This window comes from Panthera pardus, unplaced genomic scaffold (assembly GCF_024362965.1).
Source record: "Panthera pardus isolate Hobbes unplaced genomic scaffold, ASM2436296v1 HiC_scaffold_2, whole genome shotgun sequence".
Classification (NCBI taxonomy): Eukaryota; Metazoa; Chordata; class Mammalia; order Carnivora; family Felidae; genus Panthera; species Panthera pardus.
The window spans coordinates 17108239-17129241 of NW_026526765.1; the positions used below are offsets into that span (position 1 = coordinate 17108239).

At 36.3% G+C, this 21003-nt stretch overlaps 1 long non-coding RNA gene across 1 annotated transcript in view; it reads left to right on the forward strand.

Annotated features, from left to right (window-relative positions):
* The first annotated feature begins 349 nt into the window (after window positions 1-349).
* LOC109267694 (uncharacterized) overlaps window positions 350-21003 on the forward strand; it is a 40460-nt gene continuing 19806 nt past the window's right edge. The window contains exon 1 of the long non-coding RNA XR_008423949.1: window positions 350-476. This is a non-coding gene — a long non-coding RNA (uncharacterized LOC109267694). The remainder of the gene's footprint in view (window positions 477-21003) is intronic.

Here is a 21003-nt window from a genome sequence, read left to right on the forward strand (position 1 = left end):
CTGTCTCTGTGAAAAATAAAGCCAAGCAATGCCCCTGCCTTTCTTAAGATTTTGAAAAACAACAACAACAACAACAACAACAACAACAACAACAAAAACTAGTCAATCCCTCTTGTTTGCCAAACTGTTTTTGTGTCTACTTCTTGCAGTCAAATGAATCTCGATTATTCCTTAAATATTTTTGTGAAATTCCTGTTGTGTTTCAGCCACTATAACACATAGTACTGCTGTTCCCTGGTATTTGAGACTTCCATCTCCCATCTGCCTTGTAGTTGGGCAGTCATGTGACTTGTACTGGGCAATGGCATATGAGTAGAAGTGACATGTGTCCCTTCGGAGCTGAGACATTTAAATGCTGAAGCAATGATCTCATCTCTTCCTGTATTCTCCCACTAAATATTGTGGAGGAGGCCTCATGTCACCTTAGTGACAGTGGGCGATGATCAGTAATGAAGCTAAAAGGTCACCGAACACTGGTAAGTGAAGACAGATTAAAGTTTGGACTTTATCCTGGGGGCCTTCAATATTCAGCAGATTATTTTTGAATCTGTATTCTGTTCAAAACAATTGCTCGTGACAATTCAAAGTGATTACATTCCTCTAAGCAGGGGGTTGACATGTTCGGGTGTGTGTTTGGGGAGTAGTACACTGGCTGCCTTGTGGAAAGTAGAGAAGAGAGAATTTGTGTGACTGAGAGGCCAGACAGAGCCTGTTCGCTGTGAGAGACAGAAAAAGGGGCCATCTTTCCCTTAACTGCCTTTCCATGCACCACAACGAGGGCCCTCTGGGTTCTTGTAGCTGGGTGACTGAGAGAGAGAGAACGCAGTTCCCTAAAACTCAGGAAGCTTATAAATTAAAAAATAGTTATGTGCTAACCTGCTTAGAATTTCATTTTCATGACTCAGAGTGCCTTCCATAAGCACATTCTGGCAAACCATAAAGCGAATAAATTGAAATTGAGTAAAACCTATTGGACACTAGAATTGTAACACCAGATTAAACACATTACCACAAAACACAAATACACAGTTTTATATCTACAAGTACATTAAGCTGAAAGAAACTTTAACTGAATTTAGGTAAATTAATCAATAAAACATGTTTTTGTAAACAGCCATTGTTTAGCATACTGAATATTCTTCCTCTTTAAAGCTCATGAATATAATACCTCAGGAAAAATCTGTTCTCTACACATTTCCTTTTAAAATGCAGACGAAATAATAAAAAGTGAGGATGTCTTCCTCCTCAGCATGATATTTTGGAATACATAAATAAACCTCTTTGTGCATGAAACAAAAGTTGTAGAACCAAAGTATCTGATTTTTACAGTGGTGTATTTTCTTTCTTTCTTCTTCTGTTTCTTTTCATTTTAAATAGCAATGAATTGCTATTTGAATGATTGAAGGGAAGAGACGTTTAGTAGAAATAATTATCTTCTACCAGGCAGCGTGCAAAAACTAAAACAAATAGCAATAATGTAAAAAAAAAGTTGTTTTGACATTCTCCTAAAGGAAAGTGTAAGATGAATAGGAATATATTAAAGGTGCATGTCTATTTGAGGCCTGTGAAAATTGCTGATTATAAAGGAGAGAGTTAATGATCTCTAATTGTGTTGTAATTTGAATGCGGTCTAATAGTAATGAAGAGAACAGATTTGTGTATTAACATAGGAAATATTAGAGGAGTGGGCGTCCAATGTTTGGGTTAATTAATTCTATCCCCCACTCCCTACAGACATATGCATGTGTAAAATGAATTAGATTCTAAAGAGAACCCAAAGAGCCAAAATTAGACTCTGAACAAGCTTGCTGTCATATGGGAGCTTAAATTACTATTTTTGATGTTCTTTGTAACTATCTCATTTAGTTTCTATTGTGTTTGCTTTTATGTTCTAAGGTGGTTTTTAATGGATTGAATAATGCATAAAAATCTGCAGAGCTGTGCAGAAAGTTCGGATGCAGTGCCATTTACAGCTTTTTTTCCACAGCAAATCCTCCTACTTCTCTGGCAGTATGTTTGTTGTTGTTGTTGTTGTTGTTGTTTAGAGCTCTGAGTATGTGTGCATGTGTGTGCAAGCATGTGTGTGTGTGTGTGTCTGTTAATTTTACTCTTTCAATGACAAGGAAAAAAATAAACAATTAACGTAGCAAAGATATTTCAACTCATGTCAACCACCTTCTATTTAAACTAAAAAAATTCAGTTTGTGGGAATGGTAGCAGCATATTATTTAAGAACAGTCTACCAAGAAATGGACAAAGGGATTCAAACATCGTACAAAGCAGTAGCAATTTCATCATTTTATTACTCAGTACCCGCATTACATACTTCAGTGTTCTGCAAAATTACTGTGCATGGATAGCTTTAGCAACCAGTAAACTCTCACTACACCACTGTAATTATCATAGCATTTCAGGGAGTTCTAAGAAACCAAACTGAACAAAAGCTTACTTGCAAAAGGACTTTAAGTTTCATTTGCTTCTCATGCAAGGCACAGCAATCTATCTCTGCTTGTGCGTGTCCTTTGTTCTTACTAACGTCAATAGTACGTTCAAATTTATAGGAAGACCAGAGTGCCTTCCATAAGCACATGAGTGGGCAAATCACCTGGGAAAATCAAATAAAACCTAGCTACTAAAACTTACAGAAAGAGGGGTGCCTGGGTGACTCAGTCGGTTAAGCATCCATCTTTGGCTCAGGTCATGTTCTCGCCATTTCCAAATTCGAGCCCCCTACCTCGGGCTCTGGGCTGACAGCTCAGAACCTGGAGCCTGTTTCAGATTCTGTGTCTCCCTCTCTCTTTCTCTCTCTGCCCCTCCCCTGCTCACACTCTGTCTCTCTCTCTGTGTATTTCTCTCTCTCTCTCTCAAAAATAAACATTAAAAAAACATAAGAAAAAACATTAATACTTACGGAAGAAAGAGAGTGCATTCAAATTCATGACAAACCAATGAACATGCCTAAAACGGCAGGGTACCCAGAGCCCCCAGTGCAGATCATAACTTCTGAAGAAGTGAAGGTTACCTCACAACGCAGGAAGCTCCACACTTTGACAACAAAGTGCACGTTGACAACAAAGTGCGCCTTGACACTCACACCTTAAGCCATTCTTCTCTAAGTCTTGTCTAGGCATGTGTCAGGGACTAGCTTATCTAAGGCTGGTGCATTTCATTTATCACAATTATACCAGATGCAATTTGACTAACAGATACAGCATGGGTCAGTGAGTGTAGGTATAACAGCAGGCCTTATGAATGATCCCAGCCCCTGTAGGCTCTGTAATCCTCCTTGAAGTGTATATGTGTGCTCAGAACTAAAACTGAACTTCAGAACTAGAGTGAGGATCACTTACCCCTATGTCTCTAGAAGCCCACGAGATCAAGTCTGAATGCTAAACCACACCCCTTGAAATAGCTTTATCCACAAATGAGGGAACATTTTACCACTGTCTGTTTTACTTCCATACCTATACCTCAGTTCAATCTGAATTTGAAGAGGGAAAAATGGAGAGTTATTTATTAGTCTCCTGTAAATGCCTGGGTAACATTAAATGTTTTGACAATTCTCAAGGTTAAAGTAGATTCATTGTTAAAATTCATTTCTCACTGGCAACATTCAAATGAAAACATTCCCGGTCAGTGGTTGACTTTCTCTACCCAGTAATTCAGGAAAGTGGCCTACTCCTTTCTTCCAGCTGGAGCCGCCCATAGGGTTGTGGAGTTCTCCATTTTGAACTGACAAATGTGGAAAGAACAGGAGGATCAGGGAGGGGGTTTGTGGTCCAGCCCTGGAAGTGGTGCATATTAACTAGGACTCAGTTGTGTGGAAATTTTAGCAAGCTGTTTACACAGGAAGAAGGGAAGAATATTTTGGTGAAGAGGTCTCAGACTGCCTCAGCTTTTCAAAATCCAACTTTGTGGAACACAGAACTGCAAGGAGACTTTGTGGACCTTATATCATGTAAGGGTTCTCATGACACGTATTGTTGTTGTTGTTGTCATTGTTAACATACCTGACTATGTCTATCACAATGCCCCACATCCTTATAGGTGTTTCAGACTCATGGCCTTTATATATACACAAATATATATAGTATGTAAAGACATACTAACGGGCCTTGGGACCCGTACAAAATGCTTTCTACAATCTCTCTCTTCATCTACATTTCCTGTCTTCACAGGCCCATTTCGCTCTATATGCATTTCTTTTATAACATAGTATGTGTTCTTGTACACAAAGAAGTAGAATGAAATATTTCCAATTCTTTAACAGGAATTATAGAACCTGTAGAATATCTACATGTGTCATTTCATATCACATTAGTGGTATTTTTGCTTTAAAGGTTAATCGTATGATTTTATCTCTATGTATCCAATGAGTCAGCGTTAATTTTATTTTTTCCCATTTATTTGTCATCTTCCCTTGACCATTGGTTACCATGTTTATCATATTTTCTGGTGGCTACTGTTCACTTTCCCAGTGAACTCTACTATTTAGAGACTCTACTAATATAGACTCTACTATTTAACATCACTCCATGATTTTATTAAAAATCATTTCTCTAAATTAAGACCCTATAATTATAATGAGTTCATTGCTGCTTGTAACAGCTAAAGTGTAATGCATAAACATAGACATTTAGATGATCATTTTCCCATCCTTCCTAAGTGTCTCTTCTCCATCCCATATGTTATACACCATTTGTTAAAGGGAATATACTTATGGATTTACCTTTGGGAATGAATTATATGAAAATGGTGCCCTTTGGAGCTGAGCAAGGTAGAGACTTGTGCATTGCGATAAATACGGTAGCTTAAATAAAATTGTTAATCTGTCTTTACTATAATAGTCAAGAGGTCAGAAGTCCAGGCTTGCATGGCTATCCTGCTAAAAAATATATACTCCATCATTTTGTCCTTTGATATTTATAGTATGGGCTTCAGCTGCATGGCGAAAAAATTGACATTTTACTGATGACAAAAACAACACTTCATCTGAGGAAGAAAATGATGGTATTGAGACGAGAGACTAATTCCCACCATATAACGCCACTTTTTGCTTCCACCTCAGGGTCATTTCTACTTTCTTAACTAGTAATCTCAAACCAATGAGCCGTATAAATATATCCCAGACTATATTAACGTGGACAGCGTAGCATATGCAAAATAACACGTCAGTTCATATTATCAGTTATATCCCCAAATGTCCTATGTGCCCCAAAGTATGTCCAGATGCATATTTCTGTCATCTGTGAGTATAAAACCTCTAGCCATTGCTAAGATTATTTATTTTGTATTTAAATTAGAATAAACCCGTAGCAGTAATGAGCTTAAAATGCACGTATAATGGAAACATTGATGAGATTGACATAAGTTGCCAAACTTGAAGGCTGTACTGTTGTCACTGACCATGTGAACAGAGGCATCAATATCTTCAAAAAAGGAAAGAAGAAAGGAAAAAGGAATTAAAAAAAAGAAGTGCTCTGTGCCACAGCAGGAAGCCCAGAGAAGAGATACTTCCAACAGCCCCGTGATTATATGCAGAAGACAGAACATCTCCCCCAAACAAAGACAACACCAGCTAGGTACAGGAGACGCAACAGAAGGCCACACGATTTTCCCCAGACACCTCATTATAAACAACTTGGTGGACAGTACTTGCCTCTGTTTCACAAAGATCATTACCATCATCAGACCTCCATGGAACTCTCCTCTCCATGGGGAATGGTTTTTACTCCTTAGAAACTACTGAGAAAATTAAGAGACAGAGGAAAAAGGGATAGTGCGATACAATTAAACTCCTGTAAACTCTTTTGTTTACAGGAACTTAGGTTCCTGACTTTGATGTTGCTGCTAAAATAGCTCTGGGGGAAAATTTCTTGAAATAATAAAAATGATCAATTTAGGTTTTAAATTTTGTAACTCATAATAAAGCTTTTTTCTCCTCCCTCTTCCACTATTTTTTATAATGAAGGTATAAAACATATTAATTCTTTATCACTAATAATGACTCCATGAGATTATATTTGAGTTTAGGGATTTCAAAGTCATTTTATAAGAATTAGTTCCATTGCTACGCATTTTGTCTGGAATGTCTAAGCAATATCATTAAAAGCCCAGTTTAATTGCTTTGAAAAAAATATGTTTGACTTGATACTCAATCTTTCAAAATTCACAAAGCTGGTGTCTTTGTACACCAGCTCCTAAAATGACTCACGTCTTTCTCTTTCTTTGAATTTCTTTCCCTAGAATTCAAAAGCATTAAGACTTAAACTCTTTAAAATCTGCTGTGTAGCATAAGATTAACTACACATTCATGGAAATATATCGAATATCTAATCAGAATCTAATGTAGTCTTGAATATACAGAAAAAAAAAATACATGAACCTTACCAACCACATGTTCCAAATTTATTGTGGAGGACAACAGGAAAACAAGCAAACCAAAGCTGACAAAAACATAATTCTGGATAGTTCTAGAATTATGGCAGAAATAAAGGATGCTGAGGGCCAACGAAGGCTTCAGAGAAGTGGTTTTGAACTGAGCCTTAGAGATTGATGAAATGGTGGTCAGGTAGAGATAAAAGCCACTGTATTATGTTGAATTGTTACCCCACATCTTGTATGATAAATATTATTTTTACCATCCTCAACTTTTTCATTCCGCTTACAGAGGGTACATAGAAATCGGATGCAAAATGCAGGGGAAATATTCCAGGATGTTTCACAGTGCTTGCTATGAATTTAGAATTAGAAGAATAAGACTTGTAGGAGAGATCATTGAATAGAATTTTGTTCACCAATTGCCATTTTTAAGTTTTAGAAAAGGTCAGATACAACTTCACCACGACTATGGGTGCATCATTGGAAAAGGTAAGAGAAAGTACCAGAACATTGATTATACTACAGCTCCCCTCTATCCTCAAGATGTATACTTGTTAGGCCTCCTGTCTGGAGGAAGTGTCCAAGAGGACTTGGTCGTGTCAGGTAGCATTGGAAATGAGAAAAAGCATGGAATGTATGGGTTTTTGTAAGAGCTCTACAGTTTAAGTATTACTCTGTTGACTTTTGTTTGTACTGATTTCTCTAACACCAAAATCATGTAAACTCGGTTAAGGAAGTACTCTCAAAGTTAGTAGGCCCTTGCAACTCGCTGCTTGTATCCTGAGGTCAGAGGAGCGCTTAGGGCATCTTTGAGAGTTGCTTGTGGCAGAATTCACTTCTAAACAGGGGCACAAGAGACTATACCCTACATAACATGATAACTTACCATTTCAAGAAATATGTTGAATTAAAGGAATAGTGAACCACAAACTTTGCCAAAACCATTGATAGCTCCATTAAAACTGAAAAAGGGGTAAGAAAATGTGGGCTCTAAATAATCACATAGGAGTTGGTTGTTGTTTCCTTCAAAATTAATCATGGGCTTGAGAACTGTTAGATCCCAGATTGATGGAATTTTAATAGATTTGAAAATAGATGGAACCGAAACACTATGCATTGCTTCTATTCATCATCTGTGCACAAAAAAACTGAAATAGTTCACAGACTATTAAATGGGGAAGCAAAAAATTGCTATTTTTAATGTAGAGGAAGAGAAAGGTTTACTCACAAAAAATGTATTGATGTGCTACCATGGTGGAAATCAAGGAAATCTTGAATTTATAGGACTTTTATATAAGCGAATAACAGAGAGTTACTTTGTTAGTACTTTTATTTGCTTTATCAGTGCATTTAAATTAAATTATTAAACATAAAGGTTATACCCAGGAATTACTCAAAACCTAATTATAGTAGAAGTAGAAATGCTAACAAAAATTGAATCTACAAGGTGAATTCTTTACTATTCTGTTATAAATAAAGAGGAAACTGAGTATTTTGCATGAAAATTTGTCTAGGCAGGAAAGTGTCATCATTTTGAAATTTTTTCCACCTTATTTATAGAAGCCTAGAATGTGAACAGTGGCCTGAGTAAATATCTGATTGTGATATGCTGCAAAATTCGGAAATAACCTTGTTAAAAATGCTTGTAGATTCCATTCAATTTTGCTAGATAGTGAGCAAAATACTAAGGGAGAGAGATTTTATTATATGTCCCCTAAGGTAAAATAAAACTTTTTTGTAATTTCCTAAAACACTGTATTTGGTTTCATTTCTATTTTATCATGCAGCACATGATGTTTCTTTTTACGTGTGAAATCTAATGAATGACAATGAAATGATATTAACTTGAGTCATGGTAAAAGTAGGAATGCCATAGATATTATATTATGTGACCTAAAAAGATTCTAATTTGTTTATTTTCGAAGTTAAGTTCTTTCATAGATATTGAGTATGTGAATGTGTACATTATATATATATATATATATATATATACGCTCTGAATTTTTAAAATAGCAAGAATATAGAAAAAATTATTTACATTGGATCATCAAAGGAAACTAGGCAATGAATGATGTAATAAGTTAACAACTTTCCCCAAATTAGGAATAATAAAATATTTGTATGACCTTCACATGAAAATGTTTCAAAATAAACTATAGAGACTGAGAATGAATTCCAACCCACAGCCAAGGTGAAAAGCAATATGAAGGTTAAAATGGTTCACCTTTCAATATTAGATCATGATTTTTTGTATACTGAATCTTGATTATCAATTATTGATGAAAATTAATGAGTTCCTAAGATCCCAAGTTACTTAAATGCTCTGAATAACTTCCCAATAAAGAGATTACCCATGTTATTTATGTGAGTTTGAATATGCTTCCACATAAATAATTTATCCTCTCAGTGAAGAACAATTGAACTACTGTTTTTGGTTTGGTTTGTTTCATGTGTGAATTAAAACTTTAGAAATGTTCATTAGATACTGTACTATACAAAAAATGCAGCATTATATAATTTCTCCTCTTCACCTTTTGGCTTAACTATCATTGCTGCATATTTCTTGACTATTTTTACCAGTTAAGTGATGTAGTTTATTGAAAACTAGAAGAATATTGGGCAGTTATTAACTTTTTTAACCTCTCTAGGTCATTGTGCAGACATCACCGTCCAGCCTATTTGTTTCTGCATACTCTACATATTTAATACCTATGAATTTCCTTTTCATAATATTTGTTCATTCATCCACATCATTAATAATGTTATTAAGTGAGCACAAACCCAGTGCCAGTGCTCCCTTCCACCTTGAAATATTTTGCTGATGTAGAGGTTGTATCTGATTGAATTCTTTTTAATTCGTCAAGGATTATTGATGTGGAATTAGCATTTCAGGAATGGAAATCTTTAGTCCACATTTAGGAAAAACTGGATTCATGTACAGTAGGGATATAGTGTCCAAGATAGTACCCGAAAGAAGCAGTTTTGTTTCCAGAATGGACACATTGCAGGAGGGTTTTTTGAGATAGGGGAGAAAAAGGAAAAGGAAGGAATGCCTAGGTGGCTCAGTCGGTTACACGTCCAACTCTTGGTATTTGGCTTAGGTCATGATCTCGCAGCTTTGTGGGTTTGAGCACCGCACTGGGTTCTGTGCTGGCTGTGCGGAGTCTGCTTGGGATTCTCTCTGTACCCCTCTTTCTCTGTTCCTCTCCTACTTCTCTGCTGTCTCTGTCTCTCTCAAAATTAATCAATAAACTTAAAAAAAAGGAAAAAGACAAGCTGAAAAAGAAAGAGGTAGGGAAAAGACAACTTTGTCTCTGCTGTTTTGTTAAGGACCAATTCTGAAGCATGTTCAGCTCTTTAAGCTCTAAAATGATGCTTTGGATTGGATTTGTTTAAATTGATAACATTTCAGGTTCCGTTCAAATATCCTTTTTGAAAATCCCTTCGTTATGAAGGATGTGTTTAGATTCCTAACCTATGAAATCTATTTTCCTGCTATTGAAGTCAATACATACATTAAAAAAATAATATGTTACTCTTTGTTTTTCTTTTCTCCTTGAAGTAGGTCTATTTAAAATTGGTTAGTCACACGTTTTTCATACCAATGGTGCAATAGAAACAGATTCAAGGGATTTCATTTTTTCTGTATTTAAATTAAACTGTGGACAGAGAAGTTTGGTATTTATTCTTAGAGAATATGACAAGCTTCTTAAAATGCAGTCGATTTCAATAAACATGTTTTCCCCCAGCAGCAAGAATAGCAAAGGATAGTACACACTCTTTATATCGGAAACCACACGCACAAACTTTAAGAGATCACCTTACTTTTCTTTCTTGCATGCTTTTCTCTTAAGACATCCCTTCGTTTAAAAAGGATACTATAGGGGCGCCTGGGTGGCTCAGTCGGGTAAGCATCCGACTTCAGCTCATGTCATGATCTCACGGCTTGTGGTTTTGAGCCCCATGTCTGGCTCTGTGCTGACAGCTCGGAGCCTGGAGCCTGCTTTGGATTCTGTGTCTCCCTCTCTCTCTGCCCCTCCCCCCCCTTTCATGCTCTGTCTCTGTCTTTGAAGAATGAATAAATGTTAAAAAAATAAAAAATAAAATCAAAAAAAATAAAAAGGATACTATATACAAGAATCAATTTTCCTATATTCTTTGATTAAATTATCCTCCACTCTTACTGGCCATTTGTTAAGCATGCAAAATTAAAAAAAACAAAAGGGCAGTATTAGATGAAGAACTCAGAACAAATAAACTTCATAGTAATTAAGAAACTGCAATACCTAATGACAGAAACCAGCATTCAAATGGAAATTGAAACAAAGGGAACTGTAATTAAAAAAAAAAAAAAAAGAGTAGGAATATTCATGTGAGCATATATGTGTCTTTAAGTTTTTATGAAAGGGATGAAACTGAAGAATTTGGTTAGCAATTTACTGATTCAAATATGCTACACTTTCCATGCTTTTTTCAATGTTTTATTCCAGCTATAATCTTTATAATTAAAATCTAATTTTCCATGTCAATTTGCTACTTTTCTGCCAAACGTGTATGTTCCCCCCTTTTTGACATACTTTTCTGTTTGAGTTTTCTAGATAAATAGTTGAAAAAAGAAAGTATCTGGAAAAATCAAGATTGAGAGGCACCTGAGGGATTTTTAGTGACATTATCAATGATCTACTATTATAAACCTAACTTTTCTTTTCATTGAAAACCTTCTACTCATAATGAATTGTAGTACATATGGAGATGAGTTTATTTTGATACCAAAAGGTTAACTCAGTTAAATTGTATATTGTAATCCCCAGATACAATACATTTTTTTTTTTTAAAAAGGCATGAATAATAAGATGGTAGTAGAGAGTAAATAGAATTATAAAGATAATTAATACAAACACAAGGAAGAAAGGAACAAAAAGAAAAAATAGATAAGAAATAAAGAGAACATCTAACAAGATGGTCGATTTTAATCCAATCATTGCCAAAAAAACCCCCAAGCTAGACTGGCTGCTGCTTGCTCTGAAAGCTAGTAATCAAGACACAAGTTGTGATTGGAAAGAAAGAGGAGTTTATTCAGGAGGCCAGCCACCTGGGAAGAAAGCAGACTCTTGTTCAAAAACCAACTCTCAGGTTTCTCCCTGTCCCCAAAGGGGAAATTTATTGTTTTCAATTTTTTGCCTGGCCCCAATTTTTTTAAAGGAACATTAGGGCTGTTAGTCAGTAAAAGGGGAGCACAGTGATTTATAACACTTCTTGATTGCATGCAAAATCAGCGGTGCCAGCTACAGACATTACCTGTGGTGCTTGGAGGCTGTGCACATGAGAGGTCGCCCCAGAGGAGGTTGTATAAGAAGATTTGGTTTCAAGTATTTCTAGGAAAAAAATGTATGATCTGTAGATATACAACGAAAGGTTTAGTTAATCAATCACGTGGACTAAAGGTACTTGCTAAAACTTAAAAGTCGAATAAGTTGGCCAGAGGGGCCAAGAGGAAGACTTCACAACCATAGGGATAAGTACGTGAAAAACTAACAATACAAGTGCAGCAATTTAAAGACAGAAATTGCCAAATTGTATTAAAACAAAGTGAGAACCAACTATAGGTTGTATATAAAAAATTTTTCATTTTATTTTATTTTCCATTTCATTTTATTTTATTATTTTATTATTTTATTTTAGAGAGAGAGGCATGAGCAGGGGAGAGGGGCAGAGGAGAGAGAGAGAGAATCTTAAGCAGGCTCTATGCTCAATGAAACCCGATGTGGGGTCAATACTGGAGATCATGAACTAGCTGAAATCAAGAATCAGACACTTAACTGACTGAGCCTCTAAGTCACCCCTACGAAGCATAATTTCAAAATATAAAGCAAGGTAAAAAGATGGAAAAGGATTTATTTTATGATTGATAAGTGGTCAAGTCACTATGATTCTAAATATGTATGCAACTAATAACAATATTCAAAACACAATAAGAAAGACCTGCTAAGCATGAAAAAAGAAATAGAGAAAATTACAACTGTAATAGAAAAATTCAACACATTTCACCAATAATTGATAAAAGTATAGGACAAATACCAATAAGTAAACAGATTTGGACAAACTCTCAAAAATTTACTCATTAAAATGAATAGATTAATCCACCTAACAATAGCATAGTACATATTATTTTAAAGTAAACACAGAAAATTTTGCAAGATAAATCACATTCTGAGCCATAAAACAAACCTTAAAAAACCTAAAATCATGCTAAGAGTATTCTCTATCTTATTTTTCTTAAAATAGAAAAAATAAGAAGACACTGAGAAAATATCTACATATTTGGAAATTAAATAATGCATTTCTAAATAATGCACACGTTAAAGAAGAAATCCAATAGGACACTGACATTGTTTTAGATTAAATAAGCATTAAAATGTAATATATTAAATGCATTGGCCAAAGCTGAATTTATAATAACATGGGAATTTTAAGTACCAAAATTTCATATTAGAATAGTAAAATGCATCAATTAGTGATTTAATTACCTACCTCCAGAGCCTATAAAAACAAGTTCAAGGGATAATAAAAGCAAGAGTACTAGCCAAAAGAATTTAAAGCTGAATTTCAAAAGGATGTTTGCAAACTCCTTCTTATCATTGGCTAAAATTGCTTTGTTAGCTGATTCATCTTGTTCATTCAGCCGAGTGACTCTTTTGCTGAACAAAAATCCTAGGTTTATTCATGCCTCAGAAGCTTTGCATTGCTGAATCCTCTTATTTAAAGATTGGGCACACTTAATCATTCTGCTGACAACATCCCTAACTTCACATTCAGGAGAATGGTGTGTTAATAGCTTGAAAGCAACCATGGTCAGAGGATTTACACCTTGGATCAGGAAACACTATATCCAGACTTTGTTTGTTATTTGGAGCACTAGTTTACCAACATCACTGTTTAGTAACCATCACTTAACCTAGTTTATCAAATCACTTGTCAAAATACAGAATTATATTGCTTATATATTTAAAAATCAAAATATGGGGACGCCGGGGTAGCTCAGTCAGTTAAGCATCTGACTCTTTTGGCTTAGGTCATGATCTCATGGTTTCATGAGTTCAAGCCCCACGTCAGGCTCAGGGCTGGCAGTGCAGAGCCTGCTTGGGATTCTCTCTCTCCCACTTTCTCTCAGGCCCTTCCCCACTTACATTGTTTCTGTCTTTTTCAAAATAAATAAATAGAATAAACTTTAAAAAATATATAAATAAATAAAATAAATAAATAAAAATATGTAGTTTTTAAAATGTCCATATCTAATTAAATCTTTGGGATAACTTCTGTGTTTTTCCCAGAAGGGTAAGCAGATACAGTTTTTCATTTGCAGCTAATTTTTAGGTGATAGGGATGATTCCTCGTGGAGACATATTGTACTTCTCAAGACAATGAGATTCAAATTGGGTCATAGATTAAACAATTTTTAAATACCTCTCAAGTGGAAGTTAATTTTTCTGTATTATTTTTGACTTTAAAACAAGCATCAAGCATTTGTGTTCTGGCTTTTGCTGTTGTTTTTGATGAACATAGCTGTAGAAATGGAAAACGCTTGTGGGATCAATATACTAGGGCCTTGTGGTCACAATTTAATTTCTTACTATAGCATATTTCTTGACTCTTTACTGCGTGACACCTTGATTTCACAATAAAATAATTAGTCTAATTACATAAACAAGTCAAGCTGTTAAACAGAAATTTGTTTTAATTTCAGATTTTTGCTATCTGGTGGTCATAAGTAATTTCTGGAAAATCATGTTCCAAGGATATCATTTAGTTTCAATAACCTGATTGAAAGTATTATAAGGAAGAAATTTGCTTGTTTATATTAATGTCAAAAGTAGTCCTCTCACATTTAATGAGAATATCGCACTTTCCTTTAGATATACAACTCTTACTAATATAACCCAAGAACATAACCCTAGGTGTGTAACACATGTACGAGCAAACAAGGCAAGAAATATGTGATGTGCTGAAACAGGGATGCTCCTAAAAGACAAGTTTATTTAGGCTGCTACTAGCTGCCTAGTATGCTCTCCCTCAAAATTGCTAATACTTACGTAGTCTCTCTTTGACTCAGATGAGGGGGGTGAGTTTAAAGTTCTTTCTTTCCCTCTAAACTACATAAGACTTCGCCTCCCTTCCCCAACTCCCATCAGGGATTTGGGGAGATCACCATAGAATCCCTAATGGGGAGAAGCATTCTGTATGGTGAAAATTTACCCACATGGTTCTTCCCTACCCCCTCCAAATGTGGCGCCTTACTGTAAACAAGCTAGAAGCTGATTGTAACAATACAGTAACGACAGGCTTCGTTCAGTTTCTGTACCTCTTGATATGTGTGTTGTTGGGGCAAAGCTAACGAGACGCCAGACAGCAAACGTCAATGTTGACCTTTATGGAATTCTTGGATCTTGGGGCTGCATCCTTGTCTATAATGAGGCAAAGTTAGGAAAATAAAAGGTTCAATGCAACCTGCAAATTTAACTTTCACAACCTGCAATCCGTGTCATATTAAAATGTATGTTAAGTTGTACATTAAACGTTCGTTTTAATACGGCATGGTTTACAAAAATATTTTTCTATTAGCGCATCCAGCAATTAGGGATCCCAGCTCTGGAGGTATGCTGGAAACGCCTGACTCTGGGATTTTCCTAACACTATGTAAATGAGGCAGGTGGTGAGACCAGAAAAGCATTTTTGAAGTTGACCAGGGTTATCAATTACTGATATAAATACAGTTGAGAATCTGTAAGGATATAGCATAAGTTTTTAGTTATGCTTAATTATTACAAGGATTTTTGTGTTAAACAAAACTTTATTCTCATGAAGGAAAGATGTAAACTTGATGACAAGAATAACTTACAAATAAATGCTCCCTCCATTTGGCTGGACTAATCAGAAAGAAAAAAAAACCTATTTTGTGTGTTTGAATATAAATAAACAAAAGCTCTTTTCCACAATTATGTTTTTGTGGGCTATGATGTCATCGTTTTAATTCCAGAATAAAATTGCCAGCATTTCCCCAAAGGGGGAAAAAGACAGTAATTTTAATCTATTAAAACTGTCTGGGGGCACCTGGGTGGTTCAGTAGGTTAGGCATCCGACTTCAGCTCAGGTCATGATCTCATGGTTTGTGAGTTCGAGGCCCATGTGGGGTTCTGTGCTGGGAGCTCAGAGCCTGATCCTGCTTTGGATTCTCTGTCTCCTTCTCTCTCTGCCCCTCCCCCACTTGTGCTCTGTCTCTCCGTGTCTCTCAAAAATAAATAAATGTAAAAAAAAAATGTTTTAAACTGCCTGGTGCCTCATTTCCTATAACACTTATGATGGAATGTGTACTAATTTTTGCAGAGAGTGCTGATTACCTCTAATATCCATTATTCTTTCTTCACCAGTAAAAAAGAGACTTGTAATTTTTAGTGGGATACATGATCACCAGGAGTAAATACTATATTCCCAATCCTTTACTGACACTAGGCATGACACGTATGACTAATTTTTGGCCCATGAAGTAGAAATGTGTAAATTCTGAGAAGTTTTAAAAGAAGAGGTCTGTTCTATTCCTCTGCAGTATATTTATTTACTGTTCTTCCTTCTTGGAAGAGGTGCTGTGATGGCTGGATCCAGAGCAGTCATATGAGAGCATGAGAAAAAGCACCATTTGGAAGATGGCCAAGGAAAAGAGTAAAGAGTCTGGATGTCTGACAGTCATGAAAACTCCATATCTGACCTGGAGTGTTTGCATATACACCCCTGAGGGAAGAGAGGAAATAAAAAGGTCTGTCTATATTGTTCAAAGAAAGGAGTTCTTAGCCTTTCTTACACATTAGAATCATCACAGAGATTTTCAAAATACATTAATGCTCAATTCCATCAAGGTCCCTGGAAAATTGTTCATTGGCTGTAACTTTCCATTCCGTCACTTCCAACCCCGGCTCATGTGGCTGTTATATCTGGAGACCATATCCTGCAGCGTAGTCATCTTGCTCATTCTTCTTGACTTGTGCAGCTGAACATATCTTCCATCCTTCTGTAACCGGGGGTGGGGTGGGGGGGGGTGGAATAGTGTTTTCCTTATGTTGATTCCTATGTTATAGAAACTTGAAACAAAACGAAACAAAGCAACGACAACAAAACCGAAAAATAAACAAACAAACAAAAACCCCAAACTGAATATTTGTTTTAGATTCAAAGTTAAATGCCCTCACATTCACCACATTCTAGAATGTCTATGTTTACCTGGGGCAGGTCTAGGGGACCCTTTTTCTCCCTTCTCAGCCAAATGGAGATTGCTGAAAACATCGTTATTGAGTATTCGGTTACATGGAGCTTAACTCAGCTGATTATTTGGTAAATTAATCAAATTTGGTGTCAGCAAAAGTGAAATTCCAAATCGTAACTCTGACTGCGTTATATGGGGCAAGATGCTAATCACCGAATCAGTGTTCTTATCAGAAAGTCAGAGATCCTAACAGTAATTTAGGAGATTTTTGTAAAGTTTAAATTATTGAATTAGGTAATTTATAAACTTGTATCGTACTTGGAAGCTCTTCAGCCCTTAAAAAGTGGCACTTGAGGGGCACCTGGGTGGCTCGGTCAGTTGGGCGTCCGACTTCGGCTCAGGTCATGATCTCACGGTCCGTGGGTTCAAGCCCTGCGTTGGGCTCTGTGCTGACAGCTCAGGGCCTGGAGCCTGTTTCAGATTCTGTGTCTCCCTCTCTCTCTGCTCCTCCCCTGTTCATGCTCTGTCTCTCTCTGTCTCAAAAACAAATAAACGTTAAAAAAAATTAAAAAAAAAAAAGTGGCACTTGTAGGTGAATTTACTCTTTGAAATTAAAAAAAAACACACACAACTTTGGATTTTCTTGTCTTTCATACTATTGTAATGAGGAAAAATGATCCTATTATTTAAATTACAGAATGTGCTAATTTAAAACTTTAAGTCTCATAATAATGACAGTTTATTTCAAAAAGATATTCATGACATTCTCATTTGATGAAAACTGTAATGTTAGTTGTTAAAGGAAATGCATAGGTGTTTGTAAATTTGTAACATTTCATTGTATTATTTTTAATTATTGAAGTGTAGCTGACGTACAATGTTACATTAGTTTGAGGTATATAACACAGCAATTCCATAATTGCGTACATGATTCAGTGCTTATCAAGGTAAATGTAATTATCATCCATCACCACGCAAAGTCCTTACAATATTATTGGCTATATTCTTTATGTCGTACTTTTCATCCCTGTGACTTTTTTATTTTATAACTGAAGGGTTGTACTTCTAAATCTCCTTCACTTATGTCACCCATCCCCACCCACCCCCTTCCCTCTGGCAACCACCAGTTTCTTCTCTGTATTTATAAGACCATTTTCTGTTTTTTGTTTGTTTGTTTTAGATTCCATATATAATAAAATAGTATGCTTTTTTTTCCTCTCCCTGTCTGACTTATTTCACTTAGCATAATACCATTTAGGTCCATCCGTGTTGTGAGGATACTTACAAGCTTTACAAACTTGTACTTGTTGGATTTTTGTTGTCACTGTTCAAGGTTTTTATATAACAAAGTATCAGAAGCCAAAGCACCCACATAGCATGAATATGAACAGAAAATGTCTTTCCTGAACAAGTACAGGCTTTATAATTTAATTGTATTTACACTGATGAGTGCACACAAAGAAAAATCAATTTGTGGGAGTTTATTTCATTGGTATTGAAATTGTATCTTCCTTAATAAGCTTGGCACAAAGTGCATAGTTTGTCTTCTAAGTTCATTAAGTTATTCTTTTGCTGTAGTCTGTGGTGTTATGTAGTTTTATATGGGCTTGCTGTCTGGGTGTTTCAAATTGGTTTTCCCAACTATAGAATATTAACTTCCAATATTTACCAAAAAATTCTCATTTATTATAAAGTCACAATAAAAGGGCATAAAATTAATACAAATATCCAATTTATTCAAGGTTTTTCTGGAATCATTCTGAAAGTGCTAAAAAAGTTGGCTGAAAACCTGAGTTTATAACATCGGTTATTTTCTCTACCAACTTAATAATACCATTAAAGCTTTCTCAGAATACTTTCTGAAATCAATTCGCCTTAACTATATTGCAGGAAATCCAGGAGGAAAGACAGAAAACATTTTCTATGCACTCATAGAAATAAGACAAAATACCATTGACACCCTCCAAATCAACCAATTAATCACTCAGTCGGTCATGAAAGCTGTCCTGCATTCTCTCCATATTTCACAAATTGTTCTACCATGAACTTGTTTGTGCCCTGATCATGAGCTCTTCATCTGCCCCATGCCTTGAATATCAGAGTTCAAGGGTGAGGTCCTTATCTTATTTGGTCCCCGTGCTTTTTGGAAACGTTTAATCCTATACCCAGGAATAAACTCATCTATTCTCTGAGGCACATGTAAGCATATGACCCCTGGATTATGAGTCATGTTAACCAAATTGTTAGCAATAAGACTTACAGCTCTTTTCTCCCAACTACAAGCATTTCAGTTTCACTGAATGATATTTATAATCTACTGACTTTTATCTTCTCTCTGCTTAAGTCTTCCTTTCTCCAGATCCCCCATTTTATTAGATACCTGTTGCTCCTTAGCTTATTACAGCAAAACTTAGTGGGTTAAAACAACAAACATTCTGGGTGTCTGGATGGCTCAGTTGGTTGAGTGACTGAGCGACTCAATTTCAACTCAGGTCATGATCTCACAGTCATGAGATCTAGCCCTGCATTAGGCTCCCATACTGACAGCGTGGAACCGGCTTGGGCTTCTCTCTTTCCCTCTCTCTTTCTCCTTGCCACCTCACTCTCCAAATAAATAAATAAACATTAAACACACACACACACACATACACACACACACATTCATTATGCCATAGTTTCTCTAGGTGAAGAAATTTAGCAATAGTTAGATCCTCTAATTAAGAGTCTCTCATAAGGCTGAAAGTCGGGAGGTTGGTGAGGTCTGCCATTATCCAATGGCACATACTAGAAGGATCAATTTCCAAGCTCACTCATGTGGTTTTCGGTAGGATATAACTCCTTGCTGGCTGGTAACTGGTGACATTAGTTCTTTGACATGTGGGCTTTTCCACATAGCATTTCTCAACATGGCAGCCAGCTTCTCCTAGAATGAGAGAGTGGAACAGAGAGAGAGCTCCGAAGATGGAAGCCAGTCTTTGTGCAACTTAATCCTGGAAGAGACATCCCCTTACTTCTGTCATAGTGTATATGAAAGAAGTGAGCTAATAAATTCAACCAGGACTCAAGGGTAGGGGTTTCCTCAAGGGTACAAATATTAAAATGTATGGATCAATGGGGAAATTTTAGAGGCTGCCTATCGAGTCCCTGAAATAATAATTACAAAACCCGCTGTTCCTTTGAAGTCACTAATTTAAGCACACACATCTCTTACCAATCTCTTATCCCCTTATCATGTATTAACAGTTCCCCTGCAGCTACTCTCCTATATCATTAAGACTTCCAAACCATTGGCACCTTTGCCTTCTCCCATTCCATGAGAGCCCCCCTGTGGATACTTAATCCTTATGAGCATCAAATGCCTATGGCTGTTCTCAACACTTGCTTCACATTAGAATCACCTGGGGGAGATTTTTAACGTTCTGGTGACCTGGCCTCAACTAAGATTATACCAGTATTTCTGAAACTTGGTACTGGACATTACGACTTTACAACTGCTCCTCTTAGGATTCTTATATGCAGTCATATTTGGGAATCAATATGGGGGACTCTATGACTGAATAATTTAAACACTCTATTGTCAGTAAACTAAAACAAGAACTGGCTGACTACCTCTCTTTGGCCAACTCTAACCCACCAGCTATTTTTAAAATAAAGTTCTGTGCTGCCTGGGTGGCTCAGTCGGTTAAGCGTCCGACTCTTGATTTCAGCTCAGGTCATGATCTCACCGTTCCTGGCCCTGGTTTGGCTTGCACTGACAGTATGGGGCCTGCTTGGGATTCCCTCTCCTTCTCTCTTTGCCCCTCCTGTACACACACTCTCTTTCTGTCTCAAAATAAATAAATAAACTCTAAAAGTTTTACTGGAAACCAGCCCACATCTACGTATCACCTATGGCTGCTTTTGCACTCAAGGTTGTAATTGAGTACTTGTTAGAGACTGTATGGCTCACAAACTGAAACTATTTACAACCTGCCCCTTCACTTAAAAGGTTTGCTGATCTCTGACCTATCCTCTTTCACACCTTTATTTATTTTTTTTTTCACCAGCAAGTTGCCAACCTTTTCACTGAGTGAAGTCTGCTGTGTGATTTCTACCTATTTCTAATCCTTGAACCCTGCTGAAGAAAAGCATACAAGCAAACAAATGAGTAATATCTTACAAGCCTCTCTACAAAATAAATTTCCCACCCTCTGCTATGCTAAAAGAAGAGTCATCAACAAGCTGTTCGGTAATGGTAAGAGATCTGGGAACATAACTGTTCTTCATACAGTTTTAAATCGCACGTTTTTATTCACATGCCAAATCTACCTTCTGCATTTTATACCCTGTGTGATAATCCTTTCCAGGGTTTTTATGGTTTGAAATACTTT